This window comes from Bubalus kerabau, chromosome X (genome assembly GCF_029407905.1).
Source record: "Bubalus kerabau isolate K-KA32 ecotype Philippines breed swamp buffalo chromosome X, PCC_UOA_SB_1v2, whole genome shotgun sequence".
Taxonomy (NCBI): Eukaryota; Metazoa; Chordata; class Mammalia; order Artiodactyla; family Bovidae; genus Bubalus; species Bubalus kerabau.
This window is the reverse complement of record NC_073647.1, coordinates 120,267,145-120,283,492: the sequence shown is the minus strand read 5'-3', so window position 1 is coordinate 120,283,492 and position 16,348 is coordinate 120,267,145. Positions and strand designations below refer to the sequence as shown.

The following is a 16,348-nucleotide window of genomic DNA, read 5'->3' as shown; positions in this document are numbered from 1 at the left end:
CCCGTCTGTGCCAGGGGAAGCGGGCAGCAAACACCACCAGGACTGAGAGCCCAGGAGGGGAGACAGAGGCAGCAGCGATGGCCACAGTGATGAGACAGTGACTAAGGGCCGGTGTGGACCTTGCCAAGTGATTTGGCTTGTCCCCACGCCAACAATAAAGGCCCGGTGTCTGGCAGAGGATGGGGTTTTGTGTGCCGAGGGACACCTTATGACTGACCCTGGCAGAGAGCCACAACCATCAGGAACCAGCCCAAGAAGAGAGCAGACAGGAGTGGGCAGAGGAGTCCTTTATGGGACTGGGCTGGACTCGGGTTGGGGGCAGGGTGTCTGAGGCCGAACGGCAGAGGGCAGGGTGAGAGGGAGTGAAAAAACATTCATGCAGAGGACCAGTGGGGGAGTTGCCCTAACGAAGGAGTCGATTGTGTTTGGGATAATCTCTGAAAGCAAGTGGAGAGAAAACCCAGTCAGCGGAGGAAACTTTGGAAACCGTTTAAAGGAAAGGGGACAAAGCCCCAGAATAAAATGCCATCTGGAGTCCTACTGGTCCCTAGGATGGAACCCATGATCCAAGGTATAGGTGACCCTCTGTCACAGGCTGGGTTCCCCGGAAGCGGATGCTGAGATGGAGTTGGGGGCAGAGGCGTGTTTGGGAGGGATCAAGCCCTCTGAAAGGAAGGGGGTGGAGGGGAGCAGGACTGGACAGAGCAGGGAGTCGAGTTGAAATGCAAGCCTGACAGACTCAGCCAACCTGGAGGAGAGAGCTGGGGCATGAGGCATGTCCAGGACAGTGTCCTGCCTGGAGCCAAAATGGCCAGGTCTTTATAAAGGCTTTCCTGGTGGCTCAGTGGGTTAAAAAAAGAAAAATCTGCCTGCAATGCAGGAGACCCGGGTTTAATCCCTGGGTAGGAAAGATCCCCTGGAGAAGGAAATGGCAACTCACTCCAGTATTTTTGCCTGGAAAATTCCATGGACAGAGGAGCCTGGTGAGCTACAGTCCAGGGGGGCTCTCAAAGAGTTGGACACAACTGAGCAACTAACACTTTATAATGGCCCCACCCCACACCAGCTCAGCCACCAGATGGGGGTCTCCCAGGAGAGGGGCCTCTGGGTGAGGTGTTCTCAGCTGCTGTGGCCGAGCCTGAATGGGCAGCAAATCCTTCCTAGAGGGGGCTCTGCTCCTCCATGTCTGTCACATCCTCCCCCTCCCTTAAGGAGCTTAAATCCCTCTTTTCCTCTGGGCCTGGTTGCCCCCTCCCTGTTCTTCAGGCCCCCGGCTGTGTGTCTGGAACCTGGTCTGACCCTAGCCCAGCCCAGTGTTTTCGATTTGCTCCATTCTCCCAGGCCCGCGGAGGAGAATTCTGGTCTTATTTCTCCATCATGATTTCCTCCTCCACTCAGGCCCTGCGTCCTGGTAACCAGCAGCCATCACAGCTGTCGACTTGCAGGGGGCCTAACGCTCATGGCTTGTTTGGGGCTCAGCCTCGGTCCTGCAGTGCTGGTCATTAAGCTTCATTGTGCTGCCCGCCAGGGCACTGGCCAGCCCAGGATAAGCCTCAGATGAACTCAGCCTCGCTTATTAACTAGGACAAACCAAGCCGGACCACAAAACGTCCACTGCCTGAGCCATCCGCTGCGGCAGACGTGGTCCTCTGCAGCCTCCAGCTCAGTCCCCTTCTGTCCGTGGCTTGCCAGCAACCAGCTGTTACTCAGCCCCATAGCTTCACGTCCACAGAATCCAGAGCACCAGTTCCACTTTGGACCTCGTTAGTGGAATCACTGGCACGTTCTCCAGATACATGCCCGTTTCCTGATTTGTCCAGGCTGTTCAGAAGCACATTTTCTCTCTCTGGACTCATGGGGAGGACCCTGCAGAGAGAGGGGGACAAGTCTGGGGATGCGTAGGAAAGGAGCTAAACATTCAGGCCTGTTTTCTCTTCCTGACTTCTGTTCTAACCTCTGCAGCCCCTGAAGCCCATCCAGGATGACACAAGTTATAACACAAAATGAGCACTGTCGAGGGGCTAAGTGAAGGCAGAGGCAGCTGCCGGCTTCCGTGGTGGTGGGAAAGGAAGGCCAGGAGCCCTAATCTCCGATGAGCTGGGGGAGCCACCAGGGGGAGGGCATAGCACGCCCAGCATACATGTGCACAGAGACGGAACCAGTTAAGCCCAGCTCTACCAGTCTGCCCGCTTTGCCAGGCTCACCCCATGGCCCCAGGCCCCTGCCAGGAGGATAGTCTTGCTTGGAGGTGCCCAGCCCGCTCTCACTGTAACTCAGGTCAGCAAGAAGCTGTGGGCTTCTGGGGGTGGGATCCTGCAAGAGGCCTCCTACAGGCCTACTTAACCCCCATTACATTCGTTCCCTAATATACTTTTCACCTTCAGCAAATAGTGCAAATTTGAATTTTTACTCACTGATCAAATATTTACCCTGTGAGCTGCCAATCTGGCTGAGCTCGGTTTCTCCAATTCTCCACGTTTGTATTAGATGAATTAGCATTTTATTGTTGGTCCACTGGTTTGGGACTCAAAGGTGAGACAGGGAAAACCAGAGGAAGCCACTCAAGAGATTCTCCACGAAGAATGGGTTCAGTTTAGTCTTGTGTCAGGTCTCCCAAACAACTCACCAGATACGCGAAAACAGTTATTTTGGAAGTGACAGGCACTCGTGGCTTCTGAAGAACAACTACTTTCTGTACTTCTTATCTGCACGACATACATCTTTGAAATCTGTTATCCAGGAAGGTGGGTTCAAGGTTCATCTCACGGTTTATTTGCTGTAGAAAAGCAGACAAATCAGGTCATCTCTCAGAGTCTTGGTTGCCTTATCAGCATAGTGGGTACAATAACATTACCCCAGTCGGAAGGTTGTTGCAAAAGTCAAAAGAAATATTGGAGGTGACAACGCCATAAAATGGAAGGCACTAAATGGAGAGTTGTATAAGTTCAGAAACTGAAGCTGTTTTAAAATATAGCCCCCAGATTCTCTGATACTCCTCACGCCAAGAATTGTGGGATCTGTGTCCCCTCCCACTGAACTGGAGTGGGCTTGTGACCCCTCCAGTGGCTAGAGCATGGAACATGGAACATTGTGTGACTGTCCAGGCAGATCAGAAGAAACCATGCAGCTCCCCACCTGAGTCTCTTGCGACTGTCACCATGGAGGAAGCCAGTAGCCATATAGGAAGTTAATCACCCCAAAACTGCCCTGCTGGGGGGCAGATGCAGATACTCCAGGCAACCGACATGGGAGAAAAGCATCTAGACCCATCACTGGGCAGCCTGAGTAGATGTTACAAGGAGCAAAAGAACCACCCAGTTGAGCCCTGTCTGAATTCTGACCCCCAGATCTGTGAGCATAATACAATGCTTGTTATGTCACTAAGTTTGGAGTTGTTTGTTACACAGCAGTAGTAACTGGAACCCAAACAATTCATCTACGAAGTTCCTGTATCGGCTAAGAGATCAAAACCCTCCATCACTTGTTTTCTCTCCTTGTCCCTCTTTGACTCTAAGCATCAGGGTGAGGTGGGATTTATGACCCAGCTTTGTGGATACAGGACCACAACATGTCCAAGAGTCCATGGAATCATGGAAGGCTTGAACCCAGGGGTCCTGCTTCTTGGACGCTGGCCTCTCTCACAGGACAGAACAGCAGAAACCTCAAAAGGAAAGGCTATCCTCGTGGGTTGTGACCTCATGAAAAAGAAAAATGAAGAAATTCCCAATTACCAAACAGTAAAGCAAGAGGGTACCACAGAACACCCCCAACAGCCCATCATCCACAATTAATTTCTTCTGGACTTGGGAATGCTGGGGAGGTTGTCGTTGAAGCAGACTGTCTTCCCACTTATGTTTGGGCTTCTTCTAAAATGCAAGAAAAAAAAAAAGGAAAAAAAAAAAAAAAAAAAAAGGCTGGCCTTCCCAGAACCTCCTCTACACTGCCTGGAAGGAGCTTGGTGTGGCCCAGCAGGGCGTGATAAGCGTGCCGGCAGTGGCCTGCCAGGGATCTTAAAAATACCCTGCCTCAGACAATCCGGAAAGTGAGCAACCCACACCTGGAAAGCAGGTTGCTGGCTACACAGAGGTTTCCAAGTATGGATCCCGTTTACACTTGCCGGAGCGCAGCCTTCTAATTCCAGCCGCTCATGAAAAGGCACGTAGGTCCTCCTTGACGTCAAATCGCTCTTTCCACTGAGCATAATTTCTTTCAATGATGGGCTTGGAGGGGTTTCAGCGACGGTGGGTCTTTTTTTTTTTAATGAATCATAGACATGCAGATCAGATTTAGTGTTATGACTGTGGTGCACAGAGCGTCACTGTTAATTCTTGCTAAGCGCTGACAGCAGGATCAACCCCCAAACAGCACAGGCAAATACACCACCCCAGCCCCGGGGGCTTAGAGACTGCATAATTACAGACGACTGCACGGTACTCATTACCGCCACCGGAACATCTCAGCCCAGGCACAGCAACCCCCCACCCGGATCCAGAGAGCCCCCTGGAGCGCCTGCCAGCTCGGGTCCTCAGAGCTCACTCCCCTTCTCCAGACAGGAACGTGGTCACCAAAAACGAGCTGGGCTGAGCTACAGCAACCCTTTCTCCTGTCCTGAAGGTTGTGGTCCACGGCGGTTGAAGCTTGCTCTGAAATGCCGCTGAGTTTGAGCTGGAAGGGAAGGGGTGCGAGGCTTGCTAAATGCCGAACAGCTGAACAAGTCCCCAGGGCTGAGGAAAGAGCGTTCTCCTTCCCTGTGAGCCAGTCGCTGGCTCTCCGTGTTTCTCATCAAAGGACAGGGATGGGGGGAGGTGGCAGGAGGCAGAAGTCAGAGCGCTTGCCTGGAGTGCCCTGTCACTGCGAGTTGTCCCGGGATGGCCCAGGGTCGGGGCGGGGGGGGGGGGGGCAGGGGCGGTGCAGTGGGAGTCACCAGCCCTCGGCTGTGTTCACACCGCTCAATCAGGGCATTAAAAAAAAAAAAAAAAATCCTCATCTTGAGTTTCTGCTCCATCTTTCCTCCAAAAGGTTTAAAGGGAAAACCAAACTCCTGGGGTCTGTTGAACTCGGCAGGGTTCTCCTTGCTCCTTCTCTGTTGACCTGCAAATATTTAATGAGCCTCAACCACGTGCAAGTGATGGAGTTGGGCTAAGAAGGCTGAAAAGAAAATAGGCAGCCACCAGACCTGGAGGATGGGGAAGTGATTTTATATCTTTCGGTTCAATGTTTTCTGGCGCAGGAAGGCCAGCAATCATGCTTTAGCACCTGCTCTGTGTTCTTAGCTTCATTGACCCTGGCTCACTGGGCCCCCACAAACTCACTGGGACATGAGTATCACCACCATCCACTCAGCAGATAGGGAAACTGAGACTCCACTTCCACTGTCTACTTAAAGGCACACAGCACATGAGGCTCTGAGTTTGAATGGAATTCTGTTCCAGGTCAGACCCTGGAGGTCAGTGGTCCTGACTCGGGGTCTCATACTAGAGTCCCTAGAGAGCTTTCAAAAACCCCCATGCCCAGGCCATGCTCCAGACCAACTGAGTCTGAATTCTGGGGGCTGGCATGCAGACATCAGTACTTTTTAAAGCCTCTTGCATGCGTGCTAAATCGCTTCAGTCGTGTCTAACTCTGTGATCCCATAGACTGTAGCCCGCTAGGCTCCTCTGTCCATGGAATTCTCCAGGCAAGAATACTGGAGTGGGTTGCCATTTTCTCTTCCAGGGGATCTTCCTGACCCAGGGATCAAACCCGGGTTTCCTGCTTTGGAGGCAGATTCTTTACCATCTGAGCTACCTGGGAAGCTCCATTGAGTGCTTGCTGGGCACTAGATGCTCAATAAATGAGCTCCCTTCCTTGAAAGCAGCAGTTCTTCAGCACACATGTCTGCACATCCCACAAACAATCCCTAAGAGTGATGAGGGGTGACCAGACATGAGTGGGCTTGCTAGAGCGGCCAGAGTGGAGGCAGAAGATGGGGTGCAGACTCAGGACCCTCAAGGGCCCTGATCAGCAATCCTCTGGCTCTGCTCAGAGACTCCAGAAAAGAGACGAGGTGGGCGGGATATGGCGTTGATCACTCCAAGCTTGGAAATTTTATTTCTCAAGTGGCTTCCGTCTCCCCAGGAGGAGAAAGAGGTACACCAATGGAGGCCTAAGCTCAGCCTCAGGCCGACAGGGCCCCTATAACCAAAGGGGAGCCCTTGGGCTACCTCCACTGCACCTATCCAGCCTCTGTGGTGAGCTCTGCTGGACCAAAGGGTCCCCTTCCCCATTGTCAGGGACAAAGGAGTGAGGAGCACCCTCCTTTCTATTGTATTACCAGCCCTCCTGGAAGCCAGGAAACAGTGCTGCAAATCAATTGCTTTCAAACTAAAGGGTGCTCTGATGGGCATGCTTCTCGAATTCTGCATTCAAAGGAATGCCAGGCTTCCTATGTCAAGTGAGATAAAGTGAATTTTCTTGGGCAGCCGGCAGAAATTTTTTCATCTTTCAGAAATAACATGTAGGGAAAACACTAACCCCCTCGCTTAACCAGCATCAGGGAACAATGAGCTATTTTCAAGAAATAAATCTGCAGGCAAAGCAAAGCTCCCCCTCTGGAAACACTAAAACTTCAAAACAAAAGTGCATGTATTTTTAAATAAACCATGTCCAGGGGGAGGGATGAATTAGGATTATCAGATACACATGACTATATATAAAATAGATAACCAACAAGGACCTACTCTATAGCATAAGAAACTCTAGTCAATATTTTGAAAGAACATATAAGGGAAAAGAATCTGAAAAAAAAAACATATAATATATTATATATACTGAATGACTGTGATGTACATCTGAAACTAATACAACATTATAAATCAACTCTGCTTCAATTAAAAAATAATAAAATTTTTAAAAGTAAACGGTATCACACGTTGCCTCTTTCCTTTGATGGCACAGACACAGCTGAAGTGGTCTTGGTGGCTCAGTCACTGGGTACGTAGACAATCATGCCACACTCACAGATGAGGCCACCTTCTACGTCCATATGTGCCCCATCACTACATGGCTCCACCCTTGCCCTCCTCCTTGATGTCTTGTTTCTGCTTTCTTCCTGTCTCTTCTTTTGCTCAGATGTGCATAATAACACCTTCCTGTGGCTGTCAGTATCCCCGCCACATCACCCTTCCCTCCTATCTGCTCCTCCTCCTCTTGTATTCCTGACCCCGGTCAACAGCACCCGTGTTCACCCAACCGTCGCCAGCAAAACAAAAACCAAAATGGAAGCAAGAGTTGGAGGGAACTTCACAGTCAGCTGATGTGTTAGAATAGTTTGTGAAGAGTCAAGAGACGCTGATGAAAAGAGATCCCAATGTGTCCGTGGTAAACAGTCAATGAACTTCAGCACAGGGAATTCTTCAGCTATTTCAGCTCTTTTGGATGGTTCCCAATATTTGAGGTCACTAAGGCCAGTAACTTCTGGATAAGCAAGGTGTCATGGTTCATAGGTTTTTGCTTGTTTCCTTTGGTTTAAAGGATCGATTTTGTATTATTCCAGAAACAGGCTACAATTCAGGGACTTGATGAGAACTTTAGACTTCTCATTTCCCCTATCACTCCATCCCCCAAAGGACCAAGACTCCCAAATCGGAAAGGGCAGCTGTCAGACCAGGATGAGTGTGAAATGAGGGCAAGGCCTCCTCCATCGTCCCTTCTCTCTTTCTCGTCCTTCTTTTCCCCACCCAGCTCTACCTGTCTCGTACACCAGTCAGTCAGAAACCAAGGCAGGAGGCAGCACTGCCCCGGAAGAAGGGCAAATAAGGCTCTTGAAATTCCAGAGGGGAACGAGCTCTCAGAACATAGGGCAGGGCCGGGCACCCAGCAGACCACCACATTCCAGAGCTGACTCAGAAATAGGATTTGGTCAGTGCACCTGGAGCAGAGGAGGGGCGGCTGGGCCTGATTCACCATCGCCACGCTGAAGAGACTGATGCAAAAGTCAGATGCCAACACAGCCCTTGGCCACAGAGCCTATTCCTTTCCCGGGGCAGGAAAACCCATGCCCGCCTCCCAACCATCCTCTTTGAGGCTCCTGGGACACTGAGTCAGTGTGGCAGGTGTGTGATGCAAAAGAGAGGCCGAAGTGGAGGTCAGTGTCTGCGTAAATCCTGCTGTTGGATGGTCGCTTTGGATCTCCTGGCTCTGTGCTGACCCACTCCCTGCCTTTGACATCATCTACCAGACTTATCCCCAAAAGACAGGCTAGGCAAGAGCTCTCCCTGACGTTCCAAGATGGTAGGCCTATGTTGTGGGTGGGCTAGACTGTCCCAGCCGCCCCTAGGCCCAGCCCCAGATGAGTGCAAAGGGGAGAGGGTTTGGTAGAGAGAGGAGAATGGAGTAACCTACGGACAGCTATTTATTTTCCCAAACTCTGCAGGTCCTCACAGAAGGCCCCTATAAACCGACTCCAAGTGCCCCTGGTAAGATAAGTCCCCCCAGCCTTCCCCACCAGCTTCCAGGCACCTGAAGGCTAATCATTGTTTTAAGACTGTGGATTCTCAGAGAAAGCCTGCAAGGAACTAGGAGCAGAGACAGCATGGGGGGTTCCCTACCATGACCCACCACAGTTCTCCTGAGCACCAGGTTGGTCCCCCCGGTTCTGCGCCATCACTCACCAGGGGAGCCTTTCTCGACCTCGGGGAAGTCGCCTGCCTGCCTGGGGGGCCAGCCTAGCAGAATAGCTCTCCCACAGCCTGCGGCCCACCTCCTGGGGCAGTTTTTCCGAGCTGTCTCTCTGGCTAACACAGGAGCTTTGGAATAAGACAGGGAGAGAAAGACGTGAGGGGTGGGGGTGGCGGCCCTTTCTCCGAGCTTATTAAAAATCTTTTGTGTGCCATAGAATAAGTCCAGCCTTCTCATCCTGCTTCGCACCCGCCCCCCCACCTCCCCAGCACTTAACTTTTTGAGGCCTGAGGAGCATAAACGCTTCAGTTAGTCCATGTAAACCAAAGATCCTTCTGGCCTTCGACCGTGTCTGGGTCTCCTTTACGTGGCCTTTCACCATCAAGCAACCGCCCGACCCCGTGGCCAGAGGTGCCGGCTCCGCCTCTCTACGGCCCCGTCTGTGTCTGAGGACCCACGCGTTGTGCCAGGCTGGAAGAACAGTCTGGAAGGAAAGCCCGTTGTCAAACAAATCATCGTTCTGGGAACACAAAGCCGCGGGGACCCTCCGGGTGAGGCTGACACTCGGGCCGGCAGCATCAGAGAGTCGCGTCTCCTGTGTGGCGCTAAAGCCCCAAGTGGGAGACAGAAAGCTGGCTGGCGGCCAAGAGCAGCGGCCGCGGACACCTTATCTAAATAAAGGAGAGCTCGCAGCACGCAATGTTATCACAGGCGCACAACAGGCTCCGGGAGGGGAAGGAGTGGGTGGACGCTGCGTGGGTGGTTTCGTGTTGCGATTTTTTTTTTTTTCCTTTTGTGGCTGTTGTTTTCTTTTTTATCTATTCGGTTTTGGAGTATTCAACAGCCGGGGAGCTTGGCAAAGCCTGGCAGCGATACCCACACGGCCCTTTCCAGTCCAAACGGCTCCTGTCAACTTTTACAACCCTGCGCTAAAACTCCAGGCACCGGGTTATTTATTTGCCCGGCCTGTCTGGCCTCACATTTTTTCACGTGTGTGTTACCCCCACGGTGGTTACAACTTCCCTCCGGCTCTTAAAATGCCAGTAACCGCCCAGTCCCAGGGAGAGCTGGGAAGTGTTTCAGCCGTTCAGGGTTTCAGGATCCGGCACTGCTTCGTGTCATTTTCCTCTCCGCTCAGCGTTTTTGTGACCTGAAGGAAGAGGAAGACTTCTCCATTGTGAAAATTGCTCTTTTTCGCTGGGAAACCATTGTTACTAATAATAACCTCACCAGGCGCAGCTGTCAAAGGGCCCGCCGGCTGTCCCCCTCCGGCAGGGGTCGAGCACACACACAACTCAGAGGGGACACGGCTGGCCCAGGTCAGCGGGTGAGGGCCCCAGCCTCCGCCATTCCCGCCGCCCCCCCCCATCCCCGCCCCATCCGTGATCTGGAACCCTGCTCATGTTCTCGAGCTGGGCTTTTCATTCTTTTTTAATCCTTTACACAAACAGAGTGTGTGTGTGTGTGTGTCTGTGTGTGTGTGCGTTCCTCTGTGTGTGTGTGTGTGTGTGGCTTTGAAATCATTCCCCCCCCAAAAAAAAAATAATAAAAAGGGTTTTCATGGTTGAGTCTGACCGGGTGCAATGCAGAATATATTATTTCTTTCAGAGCATGGATAGCAGATCTGCACGTGAAACACAGATCAAACACGGCCCACAGAAACAATGATAGGAAGCATAACCAGAGTGAATCAATTCCTTGATCCTGCTGTACCAAAAAATTAAAGAGGAGCACTCCTGGGGTTTTTAACCCAGATACGTCTTCAGCCACAGCTGTGTTTCCCATGTTCTGAGATCTCTTGCTCTGGCTCCCTTTTCGTGTGTGTAATATGTGGAATACAGTAGGCAGTGTCAAGTTCTGTTTTGTTTTTTTAATTAAATACCTCCATCCAATCACCCTAAACACACACATACACACTCTCACATGCACGCGCTTGTTTTACCTTTTCCCCAGAACTCAACACTACACAGGACAGTCTCTGCCATTTCCCTCATCAGGACAACAAGAAGCCAGAGAAGTGCCTGGCAGGCATCAGGAGGGAAGAAAATCCTTATATCAAAGAAGGTTCTATTCCCCAGCCTGAGGCCCGTCCTCTCTCTCCATCCCCAAGTGATAACATGGTCCCTTTGCTCTCAAAGGTCTGTTTTAAGATGTAGGTGGTCTTGCTCAAGTCTGCTGGTTTTTATGTCGGCATTGTCCCCGGGCTGACTCCAGCCCTGACGATCCAAGATTGCCCAGCTTGGCTGAGTGCTGGAGGGTGGAGCTCACAGCCCGCCCCCAGCCTTCTGATGGGCCACCAAGGCCACCCTGTCGGGCTGGTCAGCTGCAGCCAGCGTCCTCTCCTGACCTCTGCTCTAATCCTGAGGACACCCTTTATTTAGACACCACAGTCCAGCCCTCAAGTCCCAGATTTGTTCACTGGAGACAGGCCGGCAGTGGCCACCGGCTGACTCCAGACGGCTCCTCAAAAGAGGCCTCAGGAGGGTAGACCGGGCTCAGGCAGGTGCTGCCTGCTATGGAACAGAGATCGTAGGTTTGAGTCTCCAAGGATTCAACTTCCAGCTCTCTCATTGTCTGTGACCTTGGGCTACTGTGTAAACTCCCTGCTCCTGGTATCTGCATTCATAAAATAGAAGAGGAGAAGGTCACAAAAGGACGGGGCAGAGACAGATAGGAAGATGCTGGCCTGGAAGTCTGGAGTGATGCAGCCACAGGCCAAGGAAGGCCGGTGGCTATCGGAAGCTGGCAGAGGCAAGGGACCGATTCTTCGCTAAATTCTACAGAGGACACACAGCTGACGCCTTGATTTCCACCCCAGTGAAACCAGTTTCAGACTTCTGGCCTCCAGAATTGAGAGGGAATAAATTGCTATTTTTTAAAGACCCCGAGTTTTCGGGCATTTGTTACCTCAGCAATGCTAGACCAATACTGGCTTCCATGAGATGGGCTATGACCTGGCTGTCTGATCTGAATGGGTCTCACAAAGAGCCTATAAAATCTCTAACAAGTAATCCCTTTACTGATTAAAAATTGGAAATGCCCCAAAATTATATGTCTCGCTCAAGGTCACATGCGATTTGGTGGCAGGGCCGGGACTAGACCAATCATTCAGAACCTGGTTCCTCTCCACCACTCACCATGCCCTGTACCCACCCTTTCCCCTCTGGACAATTCTAAGCAGGTGGAAAAGAAGGCTCACCCCCTAGTGGGAGCCGGGCAAGGCCTCAGAGGACCTGGAGGATGGAGAAACCACTTTACCAGCCCCTTCCTGGCCCCAGTGTTTGCCTTCAGAGGGTTTTCTATAGGTGGATGCCACCACCCCACCCCACCCCGCCCCACAGAGTTGCATCTCTCTTCCTGGAGAAGAGGGAATCCAGGGACATGAATTCTCTTTCAGTGACTCACTTCTGAGCCCTGTCAGGTCTCCCAGGCCTCAGATTCCTCCGGGGTGACATGGAAATACTAAAAAGGGCTGCCCCCCTCTTCAAGGAGCCATGGGATAAGAGAAGGCACGCCTGTACAGAAATGTCCGAGGTCAGTGGGTTAGCAGGCCCTACTCTCCGCACCAGGATTCCTCAGGAACAGGAGGGCCACAAGGAAGCTCCAGACTAGGGGGAGGCCTTGCTCAGCCTGCACCCACGTGGGCCCCAGCCATGTCTCCTGGAGCTACCCAGAGAGGCTTCCTCTTTCTCCTTCCCCTGCTGTCTTATTCTCTCATGGTCTCTGCTGCAAAGGATGCCCCAGAACTCCCCCTCGGGATCTGACTGAGGCCAGACTTCTCATGAAATGGCATCCTTGCCTAACCTCCTCTTCTCCCTCTCCTGCTTCCCTCATTCCCTCACTGGCTTCTCCTGAGAGCATGCTCTCCGTAAATCATATGCATGTCGCATGAAAAGGGGCTCAACATCGCTCATTATCAGAGAAATGCAAATCCTAACTATAATGAGATATCACCTCACACTGGTCAGAATGGCCATCATTAAAAAATCTACACATAACAAATGCTGCAGAGGGTGTGGAGAAAAGGGAACCCTCCTACACTGTTAGTGGGAGTGTAAATTGGTGCAGCCACTATGGAAAATAGTATGGAGATTCCTCAGAAAACTAAGAATAGAGCCACCATATGATCCAGCAATCCCACTCCTGGGCATATATCCAGAGAAAACCCTAATTTGAAAAGAAACTTGCACCCCAGTGTTCATAGGAACATTATTTACAATAGTCAAGACATTGGAAACACTCTACATGTCCATTGATAGGTGAATGGATAAAGAAGATATGGTACCCATATACAATAGAATATTACTCAGCCATAAAAAAGAATGAAATTATGCCATTTGCAGCAAATGGATGGACCTAGAGATTATCACACTAAGTGAAGTAAGTTGGATAGAAAAAGATAATTATCATATGATATCACTTATACGTAGAATCAGGAGATCCAACCAGTCCATTCTGAAGGAGATCAGCCCTGGGATTTCTTTGGAAGGAATGATGCTACAGCTGAAACTCCAGTACTTTGGCCACCTCATGCGAAGAGTTGACTCATTGGAAAAGACTCTGATGCTGGGAAGGATTGGGGGCAGGAGGAGAAGGGGACAACAGAGGATGAGATGGCTGGATGACATCACGGACTTGATGAACGTGAGTCTGAGTGAACTCCAGGAGTTGGTGATGGACAGGGAGGCCTGGCGTGCTGCAATTCATGGAGTCGCAAAGAGTCGGACACGACTGAGCGACTGAACTGAACTGAACTGAACTGATATGTAGAATCTAAAATATGATACAAATGAACTTATTTACAAGACAGAAATAGACCCACAGAGATAGAAAACAAACTTACCAAAGGGGAAAGGGGTTGGCGAGGAGGGCTAAATTAGCAGCTTGATATTAACAGATATATACATCTTATATAAAAATAGAAAAACAACAAGGTTCTACTGTATAGCCCAGGAAACTATATTCAGTATCTTGTAATAACCTATAATGGAAAAGAATATGAAAAAGAATATATAATATATTGTTGTTGTTGTTGTTTAGTATCTAAGTTTTGTCTGACTCTTTTGCAACCCCGTAGACTGTAGCCCGCCAAGCTTTTCTGTCCATGGGGTTTTTCAGGCAAGAATACTGGAGTGGGTTGCCATTTCCTTGTCTAGGGGATCTTCCCAACCCAGGGATCGAACCTGTGTCTCCCTTGTCTCCTGTATTGCAGGTGGATTGTTTACCACTGAGCCACTGGGGAAGCCTATATGTGTGTGTGTGTGTGTGTGTGTGTGTGTGGAATGTATATATATAATGCATATGTATATACATAAAATGGAATATATATATATATAATGGAGTCATTTTCCCATATACCAGAAACTAACACAACATTGTAAATAAATAATACTTTAAAAAATAATAAAATTTAAAATACCATGTGCACATGACTGCCTGTCTCAGGATCTTCATCCAGAGAATTCTCATCTGAGATACCACCACATTAGGTTCCAGGGAAGCAAAACCAGTAAAGACATGCCCTGGCCCTTTAGGAGTTTCTGGCCTGCTGAGAGAAATAGCACGATGAAGAATACAGAGCAATCTCCATTGTTCTAGGTGCAATGATGGGGGTCTGCTCAGCCTACCATAGAGCAGGTGATCTGTCAAGAGTGTGGAGGGGTAAAGCAGGGAAGGCTTCATAAAGGAGGAGGCCCAGATTAAGGAGGGGGCAGGGGAGGGAAGGGAGATGAAAAGAGAGGAGATAGGGCTACAGTCCAGCCCAGGAGGGAGCTGCTGTGTGGGGCTGGAACACGGAGGGTGACCAGGGTGGGTGGCACATGACGAGCCTGGAAAAGTCACAGGGCCTCATACAGCAGGCCTCCAGGGGCTCTGCTAAGGAACTCCAACTTAGTCCTGAGGGTGGTAGGGAGCCATTGAAGGTTTTAGAGAGATCCGGGTTTGTTTCTGAGAACTTACCTTGGCAGGAGAACAGGAAGATTTGAGTAAGGCAACTGGAGGCACGGGTTTGAACAAGATGGCCTCTCGGATGCCTTTCAATCTGAAAGTTCTAGAAGTCTCCAGGGAAGACAGGGATAACTATGGGACATGGAGAATAAAGAAGGGCAAGAGCTGGCCAGTTAGCTCCCCTGGACAGCGGCTCTCAGGAGAGACAGCAAACAGAGTAAGGAGCAGGCAGAGGGCCTGTCCAAGTGCTGGATTGGCCACACACTGCCAGCAGCCCCCTGGCTCAGAGACATTCCCACTGGGGTCCATCATGTAGCCAGGACCTGGAGTGCCCAGGGCTGGCAGACAGGGGCCAACAGAGTGATGATGGACTGGGGAGATGCCCAGTGAGGCCCTGAGATGGAGCCAGGTGGGCTTCAGACCCCTTTATTCCTCTGAGGGCCCTTCTCCAGCCCTGAGCACCACAAGCCAGCATCCCTCCCCTTCCCCAGGGGGGCAGCTGAGAGGAAAGGTGTTCAGGCCACCTCCAGTGTCCCAAGAAGACAAGCTTGTGGCCTTTCTGCAAGTCTGGTGATGAGCAGAGCCTGGAAAGCGGACAGAGCCCTGAGAGCCGGGAGGGGACAGTGCGAAGGGCCACTTACTCGTTAGAATGCAAAGCACTTCCGTCCATCCAAAAGTCTCTCTCCAGTGCCCTGGCCACTCTCGCCAAGAGCTGTGTGCAGAGCTGTGGGGAACAGGGCAGGACAAGGCGCCCAGAACCAGGAGTCCCAGGAAGACAAGGAGATGCTTGTCGGGGTTCTGGGAACCAGGGGCGGCCTCAAGGCCCAGGGCAGGGAGTCAGCACCCCAGCCACTGTCCTTTTGGCCTGACTCTCTCTTCCCTGGCTTTCTAAGACCCCAGAGCCAAAGGAGACAGCTCTAATTCCTTTCTGTATCATTCTGCAAACACAGAGATCTCCTTCTAAATGGGCCTGAGTTGGAGGGTGGGGGCAGGGTGTGGTAGGCGAGAGAGGTGGGCTGGGAGTGGGGTGGTGTCTACCATGCAGCTGTAAGTTATTTTCACCCCTGCCCTCCAGAAGTTCCAGTCTAATGGGGGAGATAGATACAGTCACGACCACCCACGGTGCAATCAGATACAGAGAATAAATGATATCTATACTTAGTAACACAGGAGGAGGGCTGCTCTGAGAGGCTGACGTGCATGAACACATTTCCTTCTCATTTTACAGGTGAGGCAGCTGAGGCCCAGAGACGCTGAGCAACTTGCCCAAGGTCACACAGGGAGAGTGGGATGTGTTCCAAATGGCTTGGTTCCCTGAGTTTGTGCCCTCAACCATCAGCCCAAAGGAATAATGACAGCATTGGTGCGAGACAAAGAGCTTGGGGCCTTGAGTCCGGTAGACCCTTGTGTCACCCGCAGTGATCTTAGGCAAAACCCCTGCTGCTTTGAAGCCTCAGTTTTCCTCATCAGCAAGATGGGGATAGCAACCTTCTCGAGGGGCTGCCCAGAAGAGTATAGAAGAGCAGAGGGGTGTAGGCTCTCAGCACAGTTGGATTTGCAGGGCAAAATCCCTGGGTGGGGAAGATGCCCTGGAGAAGGGCATGGCAACCCACTCCAGTACACTTGCCTGGAGAATCCCCTGGACAGAGGAGCCTGGCAGGCTACAGTCCATGGGATCTCACAGAGTCAGACACAACTGAAGCAACTTAGCACACTAAGAGCCTCAAGGTGTTTGTACTTGACC

At 51.1% G+C, this 16,348-nt stretch overlaps 2 long non-coding RNA genes across 3 annotated transcripts; both read right to left on the bottom strand.

Moving 5' to 3' along the window:
* Positions 1–1,591: 1,591 nt before the first annotated feature.
* LOC129638860 (uncharacterized) lies at positions 1,592–3,854 on the bottom strand. Its single transcript, XR_008708074.1, has 3 exons — positions 3,732–3,854; positions 2,627–2,776; positions 1,592–1,866 (listed from the first exon to the last, which is right to left on the bottom strand). It is a non-coding gene; the product is annotated as an uncharacterized LOC129638860 (long non-coding RNA).
* Positions 3,855–9,468: 5,614 nt separating this feature from the next.
* Positions 9,469–15,564, bottom strand: LOC129639101 (uncharacterized). 2 transcript variants are annotated; one of them, XR_008708182.1, is made up of 4 exons: positions 15,246–15,564; positions 14,617–14,736; positions 14,078–14,206; positions 9,469–9,808 (listed from the first exon to the last, which is right to left on the bottom strand). It is a non-coding gene; the product is annotated as an uncharacterized LOC129639101 (long non-coding RNA). The 2 variants fall into 2 exon arrangements; XR_008708181.1 differs by having other exon boundaries at positions 14,078–14,203; positions 15,246–15,562.
* Positions 15,565–16,348: the final 784 nt, after the last annotated feature.